This window comes from Trichosurus vulpecula, chromosome 1 (assembly GCF_011100635.1).
Source record: "Trichosurus vulpecula isolate mTriVul1 chromosome 1, mTriVul1.pri, whole genome shotgun sequence".
NCBI lineage: Eukaryota > Metazoa > Chordata > Mammalia > Diprotodontia > Phalangeridae > Trichosurus > Trichosurus vulpecula.
Window position 1 is genome coordinate 558,138,811 of NC_050573.1, and position 26,340 is coordinate 558,165,150.

A 26,340-nucleotide genomic window follows, 5' to 3' on the forward strand; every position below is an offset into this window, starting at 1 on the left:
ATGGGACTTTTCTTTTTGATTTTTTAAAATCTTTTTCTTATTTTTAGTTTACAACCCTCAGTTCCACAAGGTTTTGGGTTCCAAATATTCCCTCCCTCCCTCTCCTCTCCCTCCCCCGCCAAGACAACATGTAATCCAATGTAAGTTCTACATTTACCTTCTCATTGAACTTATTTACATACTAGTCCAGTTGTAAAGAAGAATTATAACCAATGGAATGAATCATGAGAAAGAAGAAATGAAACCCAAAAAGAGAAGGGAAAAAAAGAGAGCAAATAGTTTGCCTCAATCTGCACTCAGACTCCATAACTCCTTCTCTGGATGGGGATAGCTTTTCCCATCCTGACTCTTTTGGAGTCATCTTTGATCCTTGTAGTGATGGGAGGAGTCAAGTCTATCAGAGTTAGTCCTTACAGAGACCGTGTGTCTGTAATCGTGTACAAAGTTCTCCTGTTTCTGCTCCCCTCACTCAGCATCAGTTCATGTAAGTCTTCTTTCCAGGTTATTATGAAGTCTGTCTGTTCCTCATTTCTTATTGCACAACAGCATAGAATAATGGGACTTCTATCTATATTAGGTTATGTTAATGGTAAAGGAAACACAGCTATCCTGGGGTTGTATTTTCAATTGACACTTTGTCAATTCTCTTACCAACTGAGAAAATTCCTTCCTCATGCTATGGTTAAACACATATAGAGATCATAAATCTGAGTGATGCAGACATCCTGCGTGGGGATTGTTCTAGGGTTTGTCATTCTTTTACTAAATAAAGTATAAAGAAAATAAAGATGGAGGGGGCAGCAACTGGGGGGGGGGGCAGGGTTTAGGCACTTCGGATAGGCTGTAAACTCTGCAGTACCCAACCAATGGGGAATGAAGGGAGGGATCTGCATTTGGGACAGGAAAATAAAAGATTGTGTTTTTGCACTGCAAGGGTGTGCCTACTTGTGGGTCACCAGTTCTTGCAAGAGAACATTCTTTCCTGAATTTACTAATGGCCATGCGGAGTTCTCGGTAAGGAAGCACTTGTTTCTTACACAGGTGAGAAAAGGTGAACCCAGCTGTTTCTACAATCAATTGTTTCTGGCCTCTTCCGACTCTCTATTACTTCTTGCCCTCTTTAATTTTACCACATACTCACTGCAGAGACAGAAGTGAAAAGAACACTGGATTTCCTCCTATCTCTTAACAGACCCATAGTTATCTTAGTTCTCCAAAGCTCAATAATTACTGTGATCATGTTGAGTTTTGGGGTGCTGGGACCCCAAAATGGCGACATGCAGGTCCTCCCTGAATGAACTCGACCCAAGCCTTCTTTCAGCCAAAGAAAAATAAAGTTCATTAAAAATCTGCCATATTGGCCACATTCTTAAGAAATCTCAGCATTGGCTGAGCATTTGTGTCATTAATGCTGGTGGGTCAGATTGAATCTGAGCACCTTTATGGAGGCAAGATGGATCTTCTATATCTCATATAAAGAAAGACTGATGGAAGGATCTAGGGGTGGCCAAGTGGTCTGGGGTGACTAGAGGAGGGGTTTAGGAAGGGTCTTGATGGGAGCGGCCAGTAGCTGGGGGTGACTAGAGGTCAGACACCAGGAACCCAGAGAATGGGATTTTGAGAGGATCGAGGGTAACAGACAATGGAGGGCTAGGGTAGGTTAAGGGTAACAGAGATTTGGGCATGGCGAGAATGGAAGGCTTATGGCCTTAGGGGAATTCAAGATCAAGTAGAAAGATTCAAAGAGAGTTCAAGGGGGTTCCCAGAGCCTGTACCCCACCAACCCAACTCAAGTTATCAGGCCACAAGGCCACCTCAGAAGCTAGATTAGGTAAGTACAACATGACCAGAAATCATCCCTATCCTACCACCCTCCAGAATGCAAAAGGCCAAAAACAGTCACTCTAGACCAGATAAGGTTTTATCAGACTTCAGGGAAAGGGGGAAGGGGGCAGTAGGCATAACACCATGGAGAAAGTACTGAGCTTAAAGTCCAGAAGACTTACTTTAAATCCCATTACTCACACTTAGACCCTGGTTAGCTATGTCCATGGGTGAAGCTTTTCACCTCTTTCCACCTCAGCTTTCTTACCCATAAAGCTGTGATAACATTTGGTCTTGCTACCTCATAGGTCTACGGTGAAGCTCAAGTGAGAGTCCATATATAAAACACTTCAGGAAAAAGAGTATTACATAAATGGCAACTAATTTTTGTTTTTTTTTTTTTTTAAGGAAAATGACATCCGCAAAACTCCCAAAACACCCCCTTCCCCCTTCCAAAGGATTACATATTCATGAAACTTCATTTACCTCCTATGGCCCAGTTAGTCCTCTAGGAAAAATTCCTACTTACTAGCAACTTTTTAAAAAGTCCCGTGAATGACAATTCAGTTACTGGTTCCTAGTTATCTTTAAAAATATTATAAATTTGATATTTATCACTAAAAACAATCACAACCAAATTCCTGTGTACTAAAAGGGGACTTTGAAAGGCTTCTAAATTCTCAGAAGTACATGACATCTTAAATTAAGGTATGTGGGGCCCTAAAGCAGGTAAATTAAAACACAAACTATTGTTTTGTTTAATATTTGGGTGGGAGGCTTAACTTAGGGTTTGTAAATGAAAAGTACAAAGAGACATCTTGAGGAAAGCTGAGACCTTGCTATTTTTTTCCCTCTTTCACACACAATATTAGCTTACAGCTTAGCGATGGCAAGGGAGGAAGAGGAAATTCCTCTGTTCTCACCTTCCCAAACTGCTGTTTTTTAAGTTGTATAAAATGTAGTGAGATACTGCCTGGAAGGGGTGTGGAGATACCTTTTTTTTTTTTAAACTAACTAATGAGTTTGACTATGCCAAATGTCCATAGCTACTGAGGTTTAGGAGGGAAGGATGGAGGTGTAAAATAGACAAGAATTAGCTTATGATAACAAGTCAGAGAGAGAGAGGGCAGCTCCGATTTAGAACTAGGCGAGACCTTCCTTAGGGGCCAATGAATGCAACCCCCACTTTTTAACTAAACCCTCCCCCCCCCCACACACGGATGAGAAAACTAAGAGAAGTGACTTGTCCAGGGTCACACAGTTGGTATACGGCTAAGACAACCTCAGTTGACTCTGGTCTTCTGATTAGAAGGGTTCTCCACTGACTAATTCTAAAACTCAGCTCAGTAATGCTTTAAAGCCAGCTTCAATTGGACATGTTTCACTCAGTAAGTTTATACGAGAGCTAACAGAAAAGGGAATTCCTGCCCAACGTAATAGGTTTGCACAGAGCATGCAGAGAGCATTGCGGAGTCCCTGGCACATTCAGATGAGGAGTCACTGGCAGCTTCTGGGTGCATGAGTGTGTGCGTGTGACAGAGATACAGAGAAAGACAGAGACATATTCAGAGAGACACAGAGACAAACAGACTCTGCTGAATGAATGATTCGTTTGCAATTTCCTGTTGGCTGCTTAGTCTGAATAGCTAATGACTCAGTGGACCTTTAAAGAGGGGAGTGACCATCTCCTAGTGAAGACTGGAGGGAAGGCTGGCCTTCTTCTGTCCCAGCAGAAACGTCAGATTACTGAGCACATGGCAGTTATAGCCCATGTCCTGCACAGGCAACACTGAGCCTCAGCCCAAGTTTGTGTTTATTCTTTCATAACCTCAGGTGAATGAACATCGTTCCCAAGATGAACATGTCCAAGCGCGAAGGCCGGCCACCTTGTGAGTCTGAGTCGTTCAGAGGTGATGAGTCCATAGAGGAGAAGGTGACTGGCTGCAGGGGAAGTCCCTGCACTGGAGAGGATACCGTTGGTTGACAGCGAAGGCATGTACTTTGAAAGAGAGAATGGCATTATCAGGAGTCCTGTATCCCACTTCATGCTCAGGTGCTTTAAAGGAGTTATTCCCAGACGGCAGTTAGTACTGCTACCGTTCAATCAGTCTGTCACATGTGCCCTTGTAAGTGTCTATGTTCCCAGGTGCCAGGATGTGGGAACGAAATGGCCTAAGGAGTATGAGAAAAGAGTCTAATCCCTGTTATTAGAGGCCAGGCTCTCCCAGGATTGCCCCATGTCTGGACCATAGTCCCTCCGGGCTCAGCAGAATCTCAGAATGTTAGATATCACTACGGTTGAGTTACTAGACTGTTTACCCAGAGATTAAAAAAAAAAGCTCAAATTCACTTTTTATCATTTGAGTCTTCATACCAGTACTTCAAACTAATACCTCCATGAACAGGAACACAACATTTCATTGAGATCACCAAAACACAAAGCTAAGGAACAGAGGAGGCTGCGTTTTTAAGGGTGGGAAAGATGGCAAAGGGAACGTCAAGTCAAATCATTTATTAAAATTAAACTATGGCACAAACATATGTTCAAATTCCCAAAAATCTTAGTACAGTTTTAAGCCTTTAAAGCTTAGACTAAGACTTTTGCGACACCCCAAATACACGAAGCAGCAAAAACAATAATAAACCAATAACTCTAGGAGACAAGCTTAATTAAATGATACTGTGCCTTGAACACAAGGCCCTTTGAGGTTCACACACTTAAACACTGAATTTCCACGCTCCCAGTATTCATCAGGTCCGCCTAGAGTCACAATCTCTCTTCCCCTTACCACTGGTAAGGCCTCCCCCTCTGCCTGCCAGACCCCATTCCTTCTGAAGTAGGATACTATAATTTAGAGACTAAGAAACCTAAAGAGGTCCTTCAGTCCAGGCAACTCACTTTGCCATTAATAAAACTGAGGCAGAAAGAGAGGAAATGACTTGCCCAGGGTCACAAAGGTAGTCAGAAACAGCTAGAATTTGCATCCATGTCTTGTGATTAAATTCCGGTTCTTTTTCCATCATGTTCCTAAATGCCAGTGCAGGAAGTAACCTGAGCTGAGCCCACCATTCAGACAAGAGGTCTAGATCAAGGGTTCTTACCCTGGGGGCTCTGAATTTTGTCTGTTTTTTTATTCTGATAAGTGTGTCTCAATTGAAGTAGTTTTCTTTATAATCCCTATCTTTATAGTCTCATTTTATTTTATGCATTTAAACAGATATTCTGAGGAGTCCCTAGGCTTCACCAGACCATCAGAGGGGTCCATGACATACACAAAAAGTTAAGAAGGCCTGACCTTGACAAGCTTTGATCAAAGATTTTGTTCCTGTTCCAGACATATTGACAAATGCTTGGTGGGGAGGGGGCAGGGATTGTGTACTAACAACCTGGTCACAAACCTTACTGACCCTTTATATACTCTTAACAGTGACCATGCAGGGAAGCAACTTGAACGGCAAATCCTAAAACTCAGAGGGCTCCTACTGCCTCTAAACTGAGCTTTCTCAGGCTGCATGCTCTCTGGCACTTCCATGATATATTCCCATGGACTCAGGCTTTCAGGCTCCCCATTTATCCTCACTAACACTCCTGAGACACTTACTACTCTATGACTGGCTATCCCTAAATGTTTCCCTCTCAAACTGTTTCCACTCCTTTGCAAATCTTCCCCCACAAGAGCAAGATAGGCTATAGTATTTGATTACAGACTTAGGGTTTTAAGTCTTTTCTAGATATCCCTAAATTCTCATGGCCTTGACCATTAGACAGAACCAGGGCCTAATTATCTTCCCTGATACTGCCATAAAACTCGATATCCCCCCAGTAACTGATAATCAAATCAACATTACTACTGCTACCATAAGAGGTGTGAATATCTACTGTCCTACGGCTCCACTTAAAATCTGATTCTGAATCACAGACTGCCCCAGATGAGGCTCCCTTCCCTGACCACTACTCTAGGGGTCCTCATAACCACCATCCATCTCAACTCCAGCCCCTGTGTACCTATCTTACTCTATACTCCCCCTACATTATGCAATCTGGAATCCCCTTTCTGGAGAAATTAACGAATTGTTCTTCATATTAGAACTACCCTCTCCTTGGAAAATACTTTCTACATACAAGGTGCTCCAAAAGTCTTAGTGGAGTTTCAAGTTATTTAAAATAATACTGCACTGTCATTGTTATGAGTACACGGAGAGCAAGCCTGGGACCAGATTGCTCTCACCCTAACTCAACCGACTCAGCCACCACTTAGGAACATGTCCGGATCAAGAACTAGTTTTATTAGTTTTTCTAGGTCAGGGGTTCTTAACATTTAAGCTATTTAAAACTGTACTAAGACTTTTGAAACACCCTGTGTGTGTGTCTGTGTGTGTCACTCACACACAGACACACACACACAGACACACACACACAATTGTCTACATATTTCAGAGGTTCTGAATCTTTTTTTTTTAATTGTGTACTCCTCCTCTGGCAGTCTGGTAAAATCTATGAACCTCTTCTCAGAATAATGTTTTTAAACGTATAAGATATGATCCACAGAATTAGAAAGGAAACCAATATACTGAAATAGTTATCAAAACACATTTTTTTTAAAAATCAAAACAAAGTTCATGGATCTCAGGCTAAGAACCCTTCATGTACCTGATATCCACCTCCTATACTCCAACTAACAGAACGCAACCTCCATCCAACATACAGGAAACTATGTAAAGAAATACTTTTTCCTAATAGCAAAAACTGGAAACAAATTTGATGCCCATCCTATGAGGAACGGTTAAAACACAGCACTGAATGCAATGGAAAAGCACTGCACGGTAAGAAATAAAGACTGTGAACGTGGCAAAGACAAGAAACAAGCATTTATCAAGCACCCGGTACGCGGCAGGCACCGGGTGCATTCGATCCTCGTAACGACCCAGGAAGGCAGGAACTATCACCATGCCCATTTGACAGTTGGGAAAACTGAGGCACAGGTTCAGTGACTTGCCCAGGACCCCACAGCTATGAAGTGTTGGAGGATGAATTTGAACTCGGGGGGGGGGGGTCTTCTTCCCTGAAGATCAGTACTGTAACCACTGTACCACCTCGCTATCTAGGTGAGCCACGAGAAAGCACACGAACTGAATACAAAGAGAAGTGAGCAGAACCAGGAAAACAGATACCCAATAACCACCACTCCGTAAGTGCAAAGGATGATGAAATTATAAGGAAAAATGATGCACCTCCCTCCTTTCTCTGCAGATGTGGAGGACTGGACCGTGGGTGTGGAACGGGGCATACAATGCCAGACTTGGATAAGGGGCTGGTTAGTTTTGCTAACAAGTCTGCTGCCTATTTGGTATGAAACGGCTCTCTGGCGGAAGTTCTTGGTGTTCGGTCCTTTCAGTCATGTCCAACTCTTTGTGACTCCATTTGGGGTTTTCTGGGCAAAGACACTGGAGTGGCTCGCCATTTCCTTCTCCTCCAGTTCATTTGACAGATGGGGAAACTGAGGCAAACAGGGTGAAGCGACTTGCCCAGGGTCACAGAGCTAGCAGGCATCTGAGGCCAGATCTGAACTCAGGAAGATGAACCTTGCTGACACCAGCCCTGGCCCTCTATCCTAGCTGCCCTGAGGCAGAAAGTAGGGAGGAGGAAATGCAGGTGACAGAAAAACTAAAGATGTGAATACTGTCTGAAAAGAGGAGGGAAGCCGCCTGAGGACTTTTGTCCCAGCATCCCAGCACACGGGAGGCGCATTAAAAATGCTTGATTGGTAATGGTTCTCTCTCCCACATCCCAGCCTTCTCCATTACAGTTTCAATATATCAAAGGTTGGCATAAGAAGTTAAGTGGGAATCTGGGGGGAGTTTCGCAAAAGCCGCCAGCCGATGGCACAGAAAAGTTTAGAAACGCAGAAATCCATAAAATATATGTACAGTATTGCATAATATCCACCCAAATTTTACAATAAGGCACTGTAAATACCCCATAAAAGAAAAGGAAAAAATTCAGATTTCTTCTCTGGTACAAAGGGAGGGCCAAAAAATGTTACTGGATGTTCCAGATGTGGGAGGTGCCCCATTCCTAACCCCCAAGACATGAAAGGAATAATTGTACATGCTCTTCATACATATGTGACTACGAATCTATTATGAGAAGCAGCGTGTATGACATAGCGAAGAGAGCCCTGAGCTTACAGTTAGAAGCCAGGGATTGGCCTCCCAGGTCTGCCATTTACCCGTCTGTGACCTTTGGCACCCTTGGGTAAAGCCACTTCATTTCTCTAAAGTTCCATTTCCTTCTCTGTAAAATGGGGATAATAAAATTTGTGCCACTTACCTCACCGGGCTGGACAGATAATCCAAGTGAGGAATGAGTGGTGTATGGTCTTCATTTTCTACGGATGTCCACACAACGTCAAGACATCAACAGAATGGTCTCCTGCTTGTAGTAAACCCCTCATGGAGGATTTATGGGAAGTTATGAACAAGGGTGACACAGGAGGAGAAGGCAGAGATGGGCTGGGATCCACATAAACCATAGAGTGGGTGGGCAAAGAGTCTACCGCATGAGGTTATCCTAACAACTGAATAAGAGGATCGGGCATTTGTAACCATTAAAAGATTACACGAATGCCAACTGTCACATCTAAACGTTAGCTATCCTATGGTCTCCCAACGTCATTAATCACCTAAGTCTTAGCAGGTTACCACACTTGAGGCACTGATCTCATTTTGGTTCTATCTTTTGTGATTTTTATATTTGTATTCATCCGCAAATGTCACAGATGCCAATTCTAAGTCAAAACAACTTGGTGAAATCACTTTAAATGCTCCGATTTCTTAAAATGTGCTTTATAATTGACTCGTATGTAGCCTCTTAAAAAAAAAGCAGGTAGCATGGAAAGCCAACACATTTCCTTGACAGAGATTTTCTCTTTGCTAGGTTTAAAATACAGTAATTTAAAAGCAATTTAGATTTTGTATTGATGAAAGTAACAACGAACCTTTAATGGTCTTCCCATCACCCCCCAGGATAAAGCCTACCATTTTTCCACCCACTTATACACCCACCTGAGTTGTTCTTTAGTGCTCCTTGAGAACAAAATGATTGCCCATGAGCCTTGTGAGACAGTGCTTCTAAGTGCAGTTTAAAACATTGGGCCTATTCTGTATGTACGGTGAGCACCCGAGGTTGGAAGAAAAGTGCTTGGGAGAATATACTTATGATGGCAAGGCTCCGGAGTTGGGAAGTCCCATTAAAAAAGCATCCAAATGAGTAAAAGTGCCAAAACTTGCGGTCTGTGGTATTTTTTAAAAAAATCTCACCATCATTTTTGGTGGTTTATAAAAATAAAGCTTTAAGTTTATCTTCTGTTCGTTAAAGTGATCATTTGTTTTGGCCACGGCGACTCATGAGCACGATCCAATTTCAAGTACAGGAAAGGCTCCTGTGGCTAGAGCTGGAAAGGATTTGGAGGAAGTTGAGTTCAATCCCCTCGTTTTACCGGTGAAGAAACTGAGGCCCTGAGAGGCGACTCACCCAAGGTCACACGGGCGATCGGCGGCAGAGCTAGAATTCGAACCCAGGTCCTCCGATTCCAAAAGCTAGCATTCTTTGCGCTGCAGAACTCTACGCTCACACATCTCAGGTCTTTTAAGCTCAGTCGAACTCTAAAATATAACACTCACGTAACGAGCCTCCTCCTAGATACATTGTTTTAAATGGACTCCAAAATGTCCCCCATCTTTGTATTTCCTTATTGCTTCTCCAGCAGCTACGTGGCTCAGCACACAAGGCACCAGGTCTGGAGTAAAGAAGACCCGAGTTCAAATTCGGCCTCAGGCACGTACTAGCTGTATGACCCTGAACAAGTCACTTCACCCTGTTTGCCTCAGTTTCCTCGTCTGTAAAACAAGCTGGAGAGGGAAATGGCAAACCACTTTAGCATCTTTGCCGAGAAAACCCCAACTGGAGTCACAAAGAGTCAGACGTGACTAGAACAACATCAAATTACAACTGTTTATCTTGTGATGAATGAAAAGAAGCGGATGACGGACCCCTGTTACCTCAATACCTCACTCTGCACCCGTCACCCACAACTACAGAGGTGCTAGGCCAAAGCGGAATGATCCGGTTCAGGCAGCCCCTCAGGGAGCTGACTGCTCGGGGGTTATTTCTGGTCCCGGGTACCGCTTAGAGGCCAAACTCATTCCCATTCTGGCTCAGTCCCTTCTAGAGTTGTTCAGTTGTGTCCGCTCTTCCTGACCCAATTTGGGATTTGTTTTTGCAAGGATACTGGAGTGATTTATCATTTCTTTCTCCAGTTCATTTTACAAAGGAAGAAACTGAGGCAAGCAGGGTTAAAAGACTTGCGTAGGGTCACACCGCTAATCAGTGCCTGAGGCCAGATTTGAACTCAGGAAGAGGGGTCTTCCTAACTGCTGCCCTGTCTCCAACGTGTTCTTAAATTGAACGAGAAAGGACCCGGCCTACAAACTACTGTAGTTCCTTAGTACCTGGGGGGGAGGGGGGGAGATGCTACGTACACCGTCGTGCGGGCATAGCTCGAAAACTGTGGAGAAAACGACCACAGGGTCTGACAGCCATGGTTTCTCCATTGCTTTTTCCACAGAAAGTGAAGCTGAGGAGGAAACATGATAAAAACCCTTTCCTGTTTCAAAGGCTTTAGGGACAGGAGACACACAAACCCTGTGATCCCGGTGGTTTGTGCCCGAGCTGGGTCTCTGGACACTCAGGAAGAAAAAAGCATATTCCATTTGGCTTCTTGAAAGGCCGTGTTAGGGAAAGGTGGAGAGGCAAGGCTGGGAAGGAAGGATGACAGACCACTTTTACCTCCCTTCAGGAAGATGAAAACCCAGAGTCAACTGTCAAAAGCCATGCCACGGGTGGTGACCCGCAAAGCCATGGGAACCAACTGACTGGTGACGACGGTTCAAGCCTGGGCAAAATGTACGCCTTGTGTGCAGAAGGAGTGCTTCGGAGGGTCCTCTACTCACCACTGTAACTGTTGCGCCCCCTGCATCAACCCTTCTATCTCATCTTATTCAGTTTCCTCTAACAAGGAATGGGGGAATAAGCCGGTTCATCTTTTGGCTGGGGTCAGACCAGCACCACGGGCAGCTAGCTCCAGGCCTGGAGTCGGGAAGACTCATCTTCCCGAGTTCAACTCTGGCCTCAGACACTTCCTAGCTGTGTGGGTACCTTGTTTGCCTCAGTTCCTCAACTGTAACATGAGCTGGAGAAGGAAATGGCAAACCACTCACTACCGTTGCCAAGAAAACCCCAAATGAGGTCACAAAAGAGGTGGACGAGACTGAAAGACTAAACGAAACAACACGCTTGCACCCTTCCCCTAAAGTTACTCATTCGCTCAACTACACTCCCCCCAATTACCAAAACTGACAATAAAAGATACAGATGGATTTTAGTTTGTTCCTTTGTCTGTAACATTGAATGATAAACACATGAGCTAACAGGATTTCTAGTAAGCATTTTACAAAGCTCTGTTTATGCGTTTGCTCTTAAGAGTCTCTACCATTCTAGAGAATGAAGTAAGTACTTTACAATCTCAGAAACACAGAAAACCATCTTTTTAAAAAGTAGAATTATTTATCCTTCTGACGAGATCATAACCATTGACTGGTGGGAGTGTCGCACGGTACAATTTTGGGGGATTGCATACGTACTACATCGTTATTTTTCATCTGATATAACCTGCCTTAAGAAATTAGATTAATCTGTTATAACGTATCCCAAAATCCGTCGTGACTAATCTTATGAGTTTAACAATTAATCGCTGACTAACTTCTGCTAGTGTTTTCAAGGCAACGTTGACGGTGTGGCTTGTAACATTTTTCACCTTCCGCAATGAAACAAGGTCAAGACCAAGAAGGGGGCTCTATGGAAGACTCCGGAGGTGTTGAAGACTGCATGAGGCCTGAAAAGGCACTAGAACGTATGAGAGAAACAGGGTTACAAAGAAGCTAAAGCATCAAAGGCCTATTTCAGCTGTGCTAACTACCGGGAAAAGTTACTTTGATGGATCTGTGATCACATCCATCGGGAGTCCCTGACAATTCAATTACACCTTTCAAAGGGGACTATCGTCCAATGAGGGTATCTGACCCAAAGAGAACCTTATAAATGAAATATTTTTTTCTACAGAAATGGCTAAAACATTCCGATAGGGTAAGGAGAGCATCCCTATTTTACAGTTCAAAAATAAATCCTAAGGTGCGGAGTTGAGACAATTTACCCAAGTCTCATAGGAAACCAAGTCTCTTAATTTAGCCCAGCCTTCCCCTTGCCAGATTAAACCACCCTGTATTTTAGTATCTTCCACACTGCTATTAAGTCCTAGACTCTGTTTAGCAAGCAGGCAGCATGAAGCCTACTGGGGAAATCCATCTAGGTCCTACACCATGGGTCCTCTTTGTCATTGTTTGCTCACACCTAGACCGAAGAAGCAGTAGTAAGGATTAATTGTTCCGTCAACAGAAGGGGAAAAAATACAGCATTAAACAAGTCTACCAAGTCTCTAAGTCTTCTGTCTTATCTAAGATGAGCATCCCAGGGTGCACAAATATGTTTGAATCAAACATGTCTGTGCACCAAGATATTATCAAGACAGGGGCCTTAAAACTCACACATGGAACTTGAGAGCCAGACTTCTGCTAAGTCACTTTATCTGAAAAGAATACTTTCTACTACCTGGGTATTTTAAGGATAAGCTGAAGACACTGTAAAAGAAAGGGGCAAAAAGTCATTTGACTCAATATGAACACAGAGATTTTGCTTGAGAAATTTAGCAATGTTTCACCCTCATTCACATTCATCTTGTGTCTTAAGAGTCCCTTTGCCTTAAAAAAAATCTTTTAAACCAATTTATAAAAGATTTTTCTTGGACTTTGTTTCTTATCCAGATAGTCCATTTCAGCTGCCAAGTATAACAAGAATGCAAAATAGCACTGTATTTCTGTAGAGGTAATATAAGAAAGGGGCAGGGTACGATAAAGTTTTGGTAATAACCCAGGAACCAAAAAAGTCCCTATGGACCTAAGCTATATAAATCAAGCATCTAGGAATACTAAAGATAAACAAGGGATGTGGATCCTAATTAAATTTGGGTTTTAAGCTCCTTACGAGGAGAAACTGAAACTGGGTTGAGCCCAAAGGTTCATCTCTAACCTCTGTTGACTGAAAGTCTTTTCCCAGTAAAACAGTATTTTAAATGGTTGCAAAATTTTCAGAGTAGTCCACAAAAGTCTACAAATGGGTAACATTTAAGATGCTAGATGAAACACAGTAAAAAAAAATGCTATTTTTGAAAGATTAGTAATTAACAGAGCAACCTGGAGTAGTGGAGAGTTGGCCTCTGAGCCAGGAAGGTTCAAGTCATACACATACAGACTATTCACATACCCTGGGCAAGTCACAGATCTTTAAACTGCAAAAGGGGGGGCTGGCTTATTATGGGTCCAGTTCCTTTCTCTAGTAATTAAAAGTAAAATGAAACCAAATATAAAAGTGCCTGTGAATACTGGTGTTTGAGGAAAAGAACATGTAATTACAGATTGTCAGACTTTAAAAAAGAGATTTTGATGGAGATTTCAGGCACTTTCAAGAGCTTTAGAGACTTAGGCTAATTTTCTTTTATTGTATCTAGTTTCATTTAGTAAAGGTGAACTACCAGTATTATTCTTATCTGCCAAGGGCCAAAGAAAAAGGGAGGAAGACAAGTAGGAAAAAGCAATGAGGAAAGAGATTTAAGAGGATGCATCTAGGAAGGTACAAGAGGCTGCCAGACATGGAAACACACTAGTTAAAGGGAAAATATTAACAAATGGTTTCCCACCTCTCCCCCAAAACGTTCACCCCTCCTTTAAGAACTGGGAGAATGTTAATAGGAAAAAGGTTTCCCCGTTTCCCCTCTACCCCTCCCCAGCCACTAGGTGGCACAGTTGGTCCTAGACAACATCTTGCTCTGGGGTAATGATGAGGGCTACAGCCAGTTTGTGTGCTCTTTTTCCTTGCTTCTATGAATGCCCCATAGCACTGGGCACACAGTAAATGCTCAATCAATATCCTTCATCTGATTGACTTGACTGCACAGCTTCCTTGGAATTCTGGGAAGGACTAAGCCTTACGTTCGTTCCTTATTTCTGAAGTTTATGCCCATTTTCTTGGCACTGTGGGCATGGTGAATATCATGAGATTACTGTCTCTAAGCCCAACTTCACTAGAGATGTCCTCATATCTGGAACGTAAAGATTTGTCTGAAAGCTGTACGAGATCTCTTGGCTATAGATAAGCAGATTACGTAGGCCTTCCTGGTCCTACTCCTCTTTCATCCTTCCTCCCCTCCCCCACAACGAACCATGTGGCTTGGACAGTTATCCATTCTGGGGGACTCCCAGGAAAAAGAGCCTCAGAAATTCTCCATAAATGGTAGGAATTCCTATAACACGGTACAGTGGAATGAGTGTCATACTTGGAATTAGAAAACTGTGTTGTATTCCGTAAATATTCCTTACAACCAGGGATATCCTGGTAAATGTTTAACAACCAGATTGGGGGGGGTGGGTGGCAGAGAAAGTATGGATTTAGGACAGTCTTAAGTATAATCTGCTCTATTGTTTTCTTAAGCCAATCAGCAAAATAACAAATCAAGTCTTGATCTGTAGGGTTTGCAGATTTCTGAAGTACAAGGAAATGCTCATGATGAAAATTTAACAATCGGCTCTCCAACTAGAGCTGGCTCCAGCATACCCCTGCTTCTTCGATCCCACGCTCCTCACTCCCCCCACCTTCCCTAGATTCCAGTAATTTCCCTAGAAATCAGTAATGGGAACTTTCATTTGATAAACATTATTAAGCGTACACTCAATACTGTTATTTGTGATGAACCTGGAGAAGTCATTTCAGCTCTGGGCATCTACTTCCCCATCTGTGAAATGTAGGGGTTGGGCTAGACTTTTAAAGTATACCTCCAGGCCTCAATTCATGTGGAAATGCTGCACATTTCTTTGAACCTTCTTCACCTAGAAACATAAAATGGGCAATTCGATTCAATGAACATTTATCAAGTGCCTACTCTATACAGAGTGTGGTCAAGTCACCAAGGATGCTTACTATGTGCCAGGCACTGTGCTGGGTACTGGGAAGAGAAATACAAGGGAAAAGATGGTCCATTTCCTTGTGGAGCTTATATTCTAATGGAAGGGGACAAGGAATAAGAGGGAGCAGAAAAGGTGGGGTGGGTGGGAAGACGGAATACAGACGGTGTTGAATTGAGGCTTGGAGCTGGCAGCAGGTGAAGGAGCGAACAAGGCTGGCCTTGGCACTTCCTCAGAACGGAAGAGAAGGCTGCAGGGGCAGAGGGATCTTCTAAGATGAGTGAGTACCAGTTAGGGGAGCTACAAAATTTAAGTAATATTTGGTTTTTTCCCTTAGGGACCTTAGAGTCTGGCAGGGGATAAGAACTGCATAGATATGAAGAAGAGTGATATGGTTAAGAGAGGAACTTGGAGTCCTAAGACCTGAGTTTGAAACTCTGACTTGGATTTTTACTACCTTTGTGATCTTGCCAACTCACCTAACCTCTCAGGTCTCAGTTTCCTCAAATGTCAAATGTGCTTGCCCTCAAATGTTCCTTCCAGCTCTAGAGTTATGATCCTATGCACCTTTATAGGTGAGAAACAAAGCGCTTCAAGATATCTGACACCGTGTTGAAAATAAGGATGAGAAAAGGTGATACATGAGAAGAGGCTTCCAGAATGAGTTAAGAACTCTGCCTTAATGCCACCCCTCCTGTCGTAAAGACCTAGCCTAGGAATTATACATACATACATACATACACACACACACACACACACACACACACACACACACCCCTTTCTCCCTTACAGCAATCACCATCAAGTTTTTGGTTTGTTTGGTTTGTCTAATCCTTCTACCAAATTCCAAGTTTCCTAAGGGCAGGATCTTACCTGACCTACAGGTACTCAGCAAACAGAGCAGAATGACAGGATGAATGAACAAGTTAAAATTCAGTAGGGAAAGGGGCCAGTCAGAGGATGAGAAGGATAAGTAGTGTCATGGAAACGAATGTGAACTTAGACTTCTAGACACAGCGGAGGCTGAACGCACTCGGTGTGCTGTGGTCCACGGGGTCACGTAGAGTTGGGCACAAGCGAACTTCAACAGCAACAACAAGGCAGAGGGGGAGGGACCTAGGGAACAGAAGCAGAGAGGCAGAAAAAACAGAAGGCTGATTGGGGGTGGGGGACCAGGAGAGAGCAGTCCAGTCTGACTAGGGCATTGACCCCCGCGTGAGGGATTGTATAAATTTACATCAGGGTTCGAAAGCCTGGCAAAGCATTTTACATTTTATTCAGGTTTCCCTTGTTTGGTGAAGGGAATACCCTGGGGCTCCACCTAATTCTACTCTGAGCCACAGATGGTGGCACAGGGTGTCACCTTCCTTCCCCCACTTCCCAATCAGAGGCATGGTCACATATGTAATCAGCAAACACTCAAGGATGACTGTTCCCCCAAGGAGGTACAGCCAGCTTTCCCTATCTTACATCCTTTATGCTTGTCACAGTGGAACATCTGTCATCCTTTTGGATGCTGAGAATTGTTTTCATAATTAAATGTATGATGAAAAGAATATTTCAAAACAATGTACACATTGTGATTTCATACAAAAGCAATGTCCACCCACTCTCCCCCTGTCACGCCTCTCTGGAACGCTAATGTGAACTTTCCTCAAAAAAGGGAAAGAATCCAGAGCAGGGGAACACATTCTCTCAAGCGTATGGTCTTATGTTCTCAACACCATTTATTTTCCTTTGGACTTGGCTAAGCTGCTCTGGCTTTTATGCTGTTCTTTGGAAGGATGAAATGAACTACTGCAGAACACCTTTTTCTGCCAACCTAGTATATTATTACAGTCTTGGAATCACACAGCAGAGGCTCAAGCATGTATTTGAATTCCTATAGGAAGAGGGCATTTTAATTTGCAACCGATAACTATCTGAGTTAGCCAGAATATTGACTGATTAATTTTTTTCTCACAAATGCTCAGCCACATAAAGTAGAGGGAGGTGCGACTGTGGTGTATTTCTCATCCCTCCTGGCTCATCCAAGGTTTCACTCCAGAAAATAAAGCAAGTTGCTTCTTTATTTCTCTGTAGAGATGACATCACCTTAATGTAAACCTATGAAGTCAGCCAAGGAGTGAGAAAAGTGAACTTGGGCCAAACACCTGGAGGGGTAAAACACTCATCTGGCCTTCCTCCCCAAATATATACTTTAGGAAGAGGTTATGGCTAAGGTGGGCCATAAAAAATAAATAAAAATGAATTAGGGACTACATATTGATATCAGAGAGGCAGGCAGCTTACCAGATGGAGACCAAGCCTTGAAACCAGGACCTAGTCCTGCCCGACATGACCTGACTATGTGACCCTAGGCAAGGCACTTAACATTTAAGGGCTCTAGAAACCTCCATATCCCAATGAAATCCAGGATCCAGTCCCTATTCCTATTACAATCCTCCCAGTCACGCAGGCTCACAACCTAGCTGTCATTCTCAACTTTTCCCTCTCTTACCTCCCCCAATATACAATCTGTTGATTTTACCTTCCCAACATTTCTCATCAAGGTCCACTTCTCTCCTCTGACACTGCCACCACCCTGGTGCAGGTCCCTATCTCTTCACATCTGCACTTTCAATAGACCCTTGTTGGGCTCTCTACCTCAGGTCCTCCCTACTTTAGTCCATTCTTTACTCAGCCATCAAAGTGATCTTCCCAAAGCCCAGGTCTGACCACCCCTTTCTCCCACCCCTCCCCCACTCAATAAACTCCAGTGGCTCCCTATCACATTAAAGACCAAATATAAAACCTCCTGTTTGACAAAGTCCTCCCTTCCCCACTTTCCCAGTCTTTTAGTATCTTACATCCATTATCCTTTCTGAACCTGAGACACTGGCTTCCATGCTATTCTTCACACAAGATGAAGAATTTCCTAATTTCCATTTCCTAATTCTAGGCACTGTCACTGGCTGAACTCTATGTCTGGAATGCTCTCCCTCCTCATTTCTACTTCCTGGATTCTCCGGCCTCTTTTCAAGTCCCAGCTAAAGCCTTTCTCATCTTGCATACTTCTAATACCTTCCCTCTGTTGGTTATTTTCAATTTATCTTATCTATAGCTTGTTTGCACCTAGCTGTTTGCATGTTGTCTATCCTATTGAACTATGAACTTCTTGACAGCAGAGACTGTCTTTTGCCTTTCCTTGTATCCCCAGTACATAGTAAGCACTTAATAAATGTTTATTGGTTGAATGCCAGGCACTATACTAGGTCATGGAGATAGACAAAAATGGAAAGACCTTCCATCAAGGAGTTTCCATGCTATTAGGGAACACAAGACATACACATAAACATAGCGCAGTTTTAAATTTTGGTAAGCTTAAAACCACACTATGACTTTTGGGATACCATACACACACACACACACACACACACACACACACACAAACATGAAATACTAAGTAATTTTTTTTTGGGGGGGGGAGGTGAGAAAAACTAGCAACTGGTGAATCTTGTATAGGATGTGTCAACTGAACTGTACTTTAATCTAGAAATTCTAAAGGGATTGAGTGCATTCCAGGCATAAGGACAGCTGGGTTCAAAGGCACTAAAATGGAAAATTAAATCCTTACCAGAATGATAAAAATCTATGAACAGTGGAGTCTCTTGGACATTCCTCCCAGAAAGGGCAGAAGAGGTTAAATGCTGTGGGATCAGGATTTAGAGCTGGAAAGGACTTTAGAGGTCCTCTAGTCCAATCCCTTTATTTTACTGATGAAGAAAATAGGTGACTCACCGAAAGTCACAGAAGTAGTAAATGGCAGTCGGGATTCAATTGTGAATTATTTGACTCCAAAACCTCCAAGTAGAAATCACTTGGCCTAGACTCTACTATGCATCCTGTTGGGGAGGAATTTCCCCAGAGCAGACCTGCTTTCAATTTGAGGTTTCCCAAAATGACCAAATAAAAAACTAAAACTTCCATATTCGCACTCATGGTTCCTCACATGTGCTAGGCTAACTTCTTTTAGATTTCTGTTGTTTATTCATTCCTACTTTATCCACATTTAAGAAATATTTTTCTTTCAGATACCTCTACTGAATAAAAAGATTTTAAAAATTAATACGGGTAAAATTTGATCAAATTCGGTGACCTACCATTCAGTACTTAATGCTCCTTTTTTTCTATCATTTTGTCAGCAAGTTGGAAGGCAAAGTGAAAATGAAATGTACATCTTACAAATATCACTTGTATTTATATTTAACCACATACATACAGCAGATGCCTTTGTGGACCAACATGAGTCATTCTACTTCCTCCAATGTGGCTCTGTGAGGGATCAACTCCTTTAAAATTGTTCGGCAGGGAGCTGTGCACATTTGGGAAGAAGCAGAGACCTATGAACAAATGAAGCTACAAAGCTTGTTTTATCCGTAATCAAGAAAGGGGTAGGGTTCTGGTTAATTTCATATTCTAGTTAACTCAAAGCCCCTTGTTTCAATTGCAACTGCCTTAGCAAGGAGAGTACAGAGAACCCACTGAATAGCTGATGATCAGGAATCTCCTCACAGCTCTCTGGGTATTTTCTCAACATTAGAGCTTACTACATAATACTGAAGGGGTAATAAAAACTAATAGCTACCATTTACATAGAATCCACTATGTACCAGGTACTTTACAACAACTCTGGGACGGTACCATTATTATTCTGATTTCACAGTCGAGGAGATGGAGACAAACCAAGGTTAAGTGATCCGCCCGAGATAAAAAAAAAAAAAAAGCTAAAAAATTTGCCTCAGTTTCCTCATTCGTAAAATGATGATGATAACAGTACTTACTTTCCAGGGTTGTCATGAGATCAAGTGAGACGATAATTGTAAAGGGATTAGCCCATTTCCTGGAGCAGAGGAAGAGCTATTTACATGTCAGCTATCATTATTATTATTAAATATCTGAGCCTAGGTAAAGACATTGTTTGACATTCAAAGCCTTCCACCACTCTGATGTCACCTGGCATTTCCTGTCTTCTCTCTTCTATTCTTCTTCAAGCCTCTGTGGTCTAGTCAAAGTGGATTATTCTCTGTGACTCGAAAAACCCCATGTATTCTCTTGCTTCCACTCCTTCACTCAAGCGGTTCCCAGTACTCATAATGTTCCCCTTTCCTCTCTTCACCTGTTGAAACCCTTTAAAATTCAATTCAAACGACACCTCCTGGGGCAGCTGGGTGGCACAGTGAGTAGAGCACTGGCCCTGGAGTCAGGAGGATCTGAGTTCAAATGAGGCCTCAGACACTTGACGCATGTGCTAGCTGTGTAACCTTGGGCAAGTCACTTAACCCCAATTGCCCTGCCAAAAACAACAACAACAAAAAGACACCTCCATGAAGCCTTCCCTGATGCCAGCAGTTGGTACGGCCTGTTCTTTTTTGCCTTCGGATAATGATTTGCTTTGTACCTCTCTAATGCACTTATATGTGTCGTATTATCTATTAGTAGTTGTGTGTTTTTGTCTTATCCACATCCTAGACTCTAAGCTGTTGACTGAACATGTGCTTTCCTACCAAGATGTACACCAGAAATGGTGAACATTTCATTCGAGAGAAATCTCTACCAGTTTTTTCCCCCAAGCAAAAAAAACCAAAAAAACAAAAAAAACCAACCCTATTCCTCAAACCTGGGATTTGAACCCAGGTCTTTTGCCACCAAGTACTCTTTCTACTCTACTAAAATGCCCTGATTAATAATTTTTTTCAGCGAGGATGACTTAGTATGTGTCTTCCTCATTTACATGTAATAAGTGAGCCAGACTATATTTATTGTAATTTTAAAATTTTCTCCATATCGGTAAAGTGGTGATGTTTCTTTTTAAAATTTTAAACCAAATGTCCTATAAGTGTAAATAAAGTTTAAATAAGTAAAAGTCCCTGCTCTCAGTGGAGTTTATGGTCTCCTAAGAGATATAAGATGTACCAACACCGGACAGCCTGATTGGATGAGGATGACGATAATGCTGATAACAGTAACAATGGCCAACAGTTATATATAGCATTTTAAGCTTTGTAAAACTTTTTACAAATATTATCTCATTTGATTGATATCACAACCCTATTATCATCCCCATTTTACAGCTGAGGAAGCTGAGGCAGACAGGTTAAGGGACTTGTCCAGGGTCACACAGCTAGTAAGTATTTGTGGCTGGACTTGAACCCAGGTCGGTCCAGTGCTCCATCCACTGCGCCCCCTACCTGTCTATATTTTATGATACCAACAACAAAGTTATAGTGATAATAGTAATAAAGATTGGGTGTTGTAATTTGCAAATGGTAAAGAAGACTCATTATTTCCCTGCAAAGCTTTCTAAAATTTCCTACCTGATTAATATGTCATCAATCATTTCAAGTTTCTAATTGCTGGTACAGAAATCCTGAGAGCGACAATCTCAAGGAGACAAAGACAGGCAAATGAGACTGAATACTTTGACTTCACTGAGGTCTGTACGAAACTTAGGTTAGGGAATTTATCCTCTCCAAGTCCACTGATCCTACAAAGATGTTATAGGAAATTAAAAATGGAAAAAAAATACAGCTCAGGTCACAAGGAGACAACTCTCAATTTAAACATGTTTCAGCTTTAAAAGTAAGAACTGTTTCCAAAAGCATTTTATGGCAATAGTTTCTGGCGCTAAAAAGCCATATATTTAAAGAGAAAGAACCAAGTGGATCCAGTCACCGACCTTTAAGCCGGAGAGGGTTTTGGTTTCTGTCTATGTAGCTCCCACTTTCTGTCTCTGAATAAAAGGTACCTAGCATCATAACCAGCACTCGCTGCATGCACTTGGTCAATGCTTGTTTTAGTGAATTACGTATGTCTAGTAAAGGATAGTAGCTTTGTAAGTTTCATTTTTAACTGCAACATTTTCAATCAGCCGATACTGATAAACAGGGTGTGCTAACAAATTCAGTCTGGAGAAAACAGGCCGTGGGATTTTTTTCTTAAGGGCACTTATTTTTTTTTCCGGTCATTTTTCAGTCATGTGTGACCCTATTTGGGGTTTTCTTGGCAAAGACACTGGAGTAGTTTGCCATTTCCTTCTCCAGCTCATTTTTTTTTTTTTACAGATGAAGAAACTGAGGCAAATAGGGTTTAAGTGACTTGCCCAAGGTCACATGGTTGGTACGAGTCTGAGGCTGGATTTGAACTTAGGAAGAGTGAGTCTTCCTTACTCTAACCACTATACCACCTAGCCGCCCTTATTTTACATTTATTTTCATTTTTTAAAAGATAAGGTAAGTGCTAGAGTGCTAGCCTTGGACTGATTAAAAGACAACCACCAGTCCGAAAAACAAAAACACAGCCAGGTGTTCTTGTGGGTGTCTAATTCTCCCTCATTAGACAATAAAGTTAAGTAATACAGTAAATGTTATATATCATTTATGGCTCCTGAGGCTACTGAGTCAATCGGACAGAGTTTGTGAAAGTGAAATAGAATTAGGTAGCTTAGGACAATATTGCACAAAACCGAGCAGAGGCGAGCCCTGGGGCTGGCTTGACATGCTTGAGTTATGAGATAATAGCTATTTCAAAATGTCCATTCCAGTTCAAAATAAAGCAATCCTTTTCATCTTGCCTTCAATATCACTATAATTAGCAAGCTGATAGGAACTCTGCTTCTTCCAAATGTAATCCATTAAGATCTCTACCCCATACACGCAACTGCTGAGGCTGGGAAGATAAGCTGTGTGTGGAGACCCCGAGCTTCGCATCCTCCCGTTCCTTCATTACTGTTTATGACTAATTGTGTTGCAACCCAAATAGTTACAGGATGTGTGTAATTCCTGGTGTACCCACTCATAAGTGAAACTATTCTTTGAGGAAATGGCAAATGGTCATGGCTGGAGACAATGAGCTCATGAGTGACCACTGTTTATGAAGCCATTTCTGGCCTTTAAGCTCCCACACAGGCAAGGAAAAAAAAAGGCAAAGCAAACTCATTAACAGGTGCAAATTTTTTCAGGCACGTGTTACCTATGAAATCCTCTATGAATGTAAGGTCTACAAGAAAAGGTGAGGGGGAAGGGAAGAATGATTCATTAAAATTTAAACATTTAACTGGTAGAGGGAAGTTTAATCAATCAAAAGAAGTAAATGTAGCTTTCAAATTTGGGGGGCAGATCTACATTCGGCCCTATACTGTTAATATCCATGCATTTTAAATGTGATCTCTGCTAGTTCTTTCACCAAATGAAATGCATCTCTTTAGAATCCATAATGTAGACAAAGAGCTCTCTCAGAGAGTAAGTATATTCAAAACATAATGTCTAAGAAGCCCCCCTTTCCCAATTAAAAAAATTTCATGCAAACAAAAACAAAGGAATACCTCCAAGTTCCTAGCTCGCTCAGTGTTTCAAACTCCATGGGAAAAGTTACGATCTACAGCATCTTTCCAAACATGGACAGATGCTGCATATATAAAAACATTCATACCAGACTCGTAGTGTTCTAGGGGATTTTTCACAAGGTCAGGATAGGGGATGTTGAACACTAGTTAAAAATTGTAAGGCTACAATGCACTATACGCCTTCTAAACTAAGCCTCCATTACCTCACTCTGCACCATCCTCTCCTTGCTAACTCTTATCTCTAAGCCTTTTCCTCCTTGTACCCCTCCCCCCATCTTATTTTGGGTGGAGGGAGCTCACAGCTGCATACAGGGCATACCAACAGTAAAATGCACCGTTGAATGTTAGCCTGTTTAAATTGCACACACATGAGGGTTCAGTAACTATATTTGATATTTCCCTCCTGTGTTTCTTTTCCCTCCTCAGTTCACCAAGCACTATCTGCTGTTACCACAAGCAAAGGATCCTTTATTTTTTTTCTAGTTTCATTCAACCCCACAACCTTAACACATTCTGCAACCTGGCCCTAAAGCTCCATTATTAATAGTCCACCCTTATCCCTGTACTTTTCAACTGTGGCACCTGAAATCCGCATGCCTGGCCCAATACCCCACAACTCATTTTTACATCACCTCTCAGACTGTCACATTCACATACATACTGAAGACAAAACAAAGGGAGATTTCCACCCCTTGATTTCCCCCAAACAACACAATTAGACTTGTAGTAGGTATGATTCTTAACCTCAGAAGAAATCCCCACCCCACCCCCATCCACGAAAGCTTAGGAAATTACCTTCCTCCCTCAAAGGAGCCTGAAGCAGTAAAGAGAGCCCCAAGTCCCTCTCCCCTGTCCACTCACCATACCTATCCAAAAGTGCTGTTTCTCAGCTCCAGCTTCCACTGCCTCTCATTTTAAATCACACCGTTTCATACCTAGGATTCAGTGTCCCAATCATCATGGTGACTGCCAGATGATATTAATTAATATTCCCTTCCTCATGTTTCTTTTACTCGGTTATTTTATTTTCAAACATTCTAGCAGTGGAGACAGCTAGAATGGAGTGGCGCCTGTAAGGAAGCTGTAATACATTACTAGTATTATTTTCATGTATGGCCAAGTGGTGGCCGCAGAAATGGCCAAGAAACGGCGTTAAAGTACAGCACCAAGGTCACTCATGACTGGAAGAGGAGGCGGATGGCAGAACGCCGCCCTGGGTCTCCTGAGATATTCAGATCTCTTAAAAGGAAGGATCCAGCCTCCTTTATAGACTCGTAGAAGTCTCTTGAAAGCACATGGGCAAGAATCACGGGGATGAAAAGACACAAATAGGCTTCGATTTGCCCCAAGCGGAGTGAATAACCACACAAATGACCGCTCCTACCTGCAGAGAGCCTCTATCCCTGATCCCGGGGGTCGGGTGACGGGGGGAGGTCGATCTGTTTTTGAATAAAGCCTGAACAAGGCACAGTTAGGTGGGTTCCCAGGGGGAGAATTCAGTGAGGGCAAGGAAGAGTCCCCCAGAGAATGGGCTGGTGTGGAGGGGTTCTGATCCGTACCACTATGGGGGCACATCCACACCGATGAGAACCCAGATCCCCTATGTTGGAGCATATAGAACTAATCAGCTCAGTTACAAAGACACCTCGGAATATCAAGGGTCGCATCTTCTCCCTGAACCCGGGCCACAAACCCCCAGGTCCCGAGAGCCTTCATGTATTCCGACACACTGCTCCTACTCATCTGAGGCAAGCCCCTCAGTGACGCCGCGTGTGGCCCCAGAACCTCTGTACCCACCCTTGGCCACTTTTCTTCCTCCTCTCAAGGTGTTATAGAAGAGGGCATCTCTCCATCTCTTACCACAGCAAGAAGCGCTCTAGGACAGCGGTGCCCTCTGCTTCACCGACTCAGGGGGGGGGCTACTAACTGTAAAGCACCTCCCCCCAGCAAGGGGCGAGATGAAAAAGGGGCCAGAGGGAAAAGGGGCGGGAGGCCCCCTGCCTGCCCCAAAGGGCCTGGAGGAGGTCCCGCCGGCGCTGCCTGGGGCTCCGGGTGCCAAAGGCCAGATACCCACCTCTCGGTCGGGGCGAGCGGACTGCCGAGCTGAACCGGCTCCCTCGGGCTGCGGCGCGGAGTCCGGGACCCCCTCCTCCGCCACCTTCACGCTCTTCCCTCCGGCAGCGCCTCCGCTTCTCACTTCCCCTCCGCAGAGCGGGGCCGCCGGCGACTCCCGGGAAGCAGTTTGGGGGGAATCGCAGCCCCTGTGCCGGGGGCGTGCGCGCCCGCCGCCCGCTCCGCTGACATTGAGCGCCGCGCAGCGGGCAGAGCCGCCGCCGCCGCGGGTCCTCCTCCTCTGCCCGCCCCCTGATCAGCCTCTCTCCCTCCTCCCCCCCTCCGCCTCTCCGCCGCTACTGAAGAATAAATAAATAAATGAATGAATGGGCCAAGCCCGCGGGGGGCGGGGGCCGGAGGTCTGGCAGCCGGGCCCGGGGAGGGGTGGGGTTTGCCCGCGCCTCCTCCCACCGCCTAGCGGGGACACCCCAGGCTGGAGCCGCCTGCCCGGGTCCGGTTACACGGCGCTGGAAGGAGCCGCTGCGCGCTCGGCTCCAAGCCGGCCTGCCCCGTCCTGCATTGTGGTCTAGGGACCCAGCTGGCGCGTCCCCTGCGGGGGGAGGTGGCTCTTCATTGTCCCAGGAACACGTGCGTGGCCCTGTGCTTCTGGAGGAAGGGGACCCGGGATTTGCTTTGGCCGTGATTGATTCCAGGTGGCTTATATTGGGCAATCAACAAGCACTGATTAAACCCCTACTGTGTACCGAGCAACGGAGCTACAAAACAATCTTTATATTCTCCAGGAGTCTTTGCTTGGATGTTTGTTGTTGTTGTGCGGGTTTTCTGTTTTGTTTTGCCAGTCTTATCCTTAACAACATTGATCTACGGCTGAAAGAGACCTCAGAGGCCATTTAATTCAATGGCTCATTTTACACATGAGAAAACTGATG

General features: G+C 43.5%; 1 protein-coding gene across 6 annotated transcripts in view; it reads right to left on the reverse strand.

Moving 5' to 3' along the window:
• PALM2AKAP2 (PALM2 and AKAP2 fusion) overlaps window positions 1-26,340 on the reverse strand; it is a 553,253-nt gene that overhangs the window by 117,590 nt on the left and 409,323 nt on the right. Inside the window, exon 1 of one of the 6 annotated variants that reach the window (XM_036741815.1) lies at window positions 25,413-25,672. The exons of the other annotated variants lie outside the window; for them this stretch is intronic. The gene's annotated coding sequence lies outside the window, so the exon portion shown is untranslated. Of the gene's footprint in view, window positions 1-25,412; window positions 25,673-26,340 lie in introns of those variants that run through there. 6 annotated transcript variants of the gene reach the window in all.